Below are 1,718 nucleotides of genomic sequence, written 5' to 3'. Positions count from 1 at the left end.
TAAGAGTGCCTGGCCCAAGAGGTCACATAGGTGCCGATCCCCAGGTTACATTCTGCTTGTCAACTCAGACATTCTGGAAAGAAGCGGCTTCTTCCTAGAGAAAGGGGTTTTATTCTATAAGTTTTTATTATCAGTGGACCCAGTCCCTCCATTATTTTCCTTCTGTCTTAAAGCTTCATCTCAGAGTACGATGGTGAATGACCCCCCCAAGATATTCTCAGACTCAAATCAGATGTCAGTGGCAGGATTTTCTTGTGAATCCTCTCCAAGACCTAGGGTTGATTGCCCTTGCTTTTTTCTTGAAAACATTCTGGGGAAGGACAATCTGGAGATGTTCTCTTTGGGAGACCCCTTGTGGCTTTGGAGAGCAGGGTACCCAGGAAGTGCAGAGTGACTCAAGGGAGCTAAGGAAAGGGCAGGGAGAGAGGCAGTTGGTAGCCAACACACATAAAAAATAGTGCCACCCATGGTCCATAAATACATGTCATACTCAATTAGACTCAACCAGTTACACCTGCTTCCTCCTACCCCCCAAGTACACACACACACACACACACACACACACACACACACACACACACACACCCTTTAAGGGAAAAAAAGGAAAAGGAGGCAAAACTAGAAGCTGATGACCTACCTCACAATACCTAGAGCAGTGGCGTCCGGGGCCGGCGTCTGGGGCCGGCGCCGGGGTTGCGGTCGGGGCTGGGGGCCGAGGCCACGGAGCTCGTGGAGGCAAGGCCGAGGACAAGGAACGTCTCTCCATCACCAAGCTGGGCCGCCTGGTCAAGGACATGAAGATCAAGTCCCTGGAGGAGATCTATCTCTTTTCTCTGCCCATCAAGGAATCTGAGATCATTGACTTTTTCTTGAGGGCATCCCTCAAGGATGAAGTTTTGAAGATCATGCCTGTGCAAAAGCAGACCCATGCTGGCCAGCGGACCAGGTTCAAGGCATTTGTTGCCATCAGGGATTACAACGGACATGTTGGTTGAAGTGCTCTAAAGAGGTAGCAACTGCCATCCACAGGGTCATCATTCTGGCCAAGCTCTCTCTCCATCACCCCCTTGAGACGAGGCTACTGGGGGAGCAAGATCTGCAAGCCCCATACCGTCCCCTGCAAGGTTACTGGCCGCTGTGGCTCTGTGCTGGTGCGTCTCATCCCTGCCCCCAGGGGCACTGGCATCGTGCCCAAGAAGCTACTGATGATGGCTGGCATTGACTGCAGCTACACCTCTGCCGGGGGCTGCACTGCCATGCTGGGTAACTTCGCCAAGGCCAATTTTGATGCCATTTCCAAGACCTACAGTTATATCACTCCTGATCTCTGGCAAGAGACTGTGTTCACCAAGTCTCTGTATCAGGAATTCACTGACCACCTTGTAAAGACCCACACCAGAGTTTCCGTGCAGAGGACTCAGGCTCCAGCTGTAGCCACCACATAGTTTTCTGTAAGAAAAATAAAGTGAATGAAGCTAGTTTTAAAAAACAAAACAAAACAAAACAAAACCTTCCTTCTTTCCCTCACCCACTCTACCACTTTCTTTGGACTGTTACCATGTTTGCTCTGGCAGTATTGGGGATGGCTGCCAGCCTCTCATGCCTACTGGAGCCACTGTCCCCCTCTTCCCCAGAGGTCACAACTTGTTATTGGTCTCTCACCACCAGTGTCCTCGACTTGGAGGCCAGATGACTTTGTGTCTCCTTACTTCTTTGTA

At 50.6% G+C, this 1,718-nt stretch overlaps 1 pseudogene across 1 annotated transcript; it reads left to right on the top strand.

Annotated features, from left to right (window-relative positions):
* The first annotated feature begins 628 nt into the window (after window positions 1-628).
* LOC308609299 (small ribosomal subunit protein uS5-like) lies at window positions 629-1,499 on the top strand (annotated as a pseudogene). The gene has a single exon. The product of its transcript is annotated as a small ribosomal subunit protein uS5-like (transcript).
* The last annotated feature ends 219 nt before the right edge of the window (window positions 1,500-1,718 follow it).

The sequence above is a fragment of the Mesoplodon bidens genome, assembly GCF_964165515.1.
Source record: "Mesoplodon bidens genome assembly, chromosome: X".
Lineage (NCBI taxonomy): Eukaryota > Metazoa > Chordata > Mammalia > Artiodactyla > Ziphiidae > Mesoplodon > Mesoplodon bidens.
This window is presented reverse-complemented; position numbering and strand designations above follow the sequence as displayed.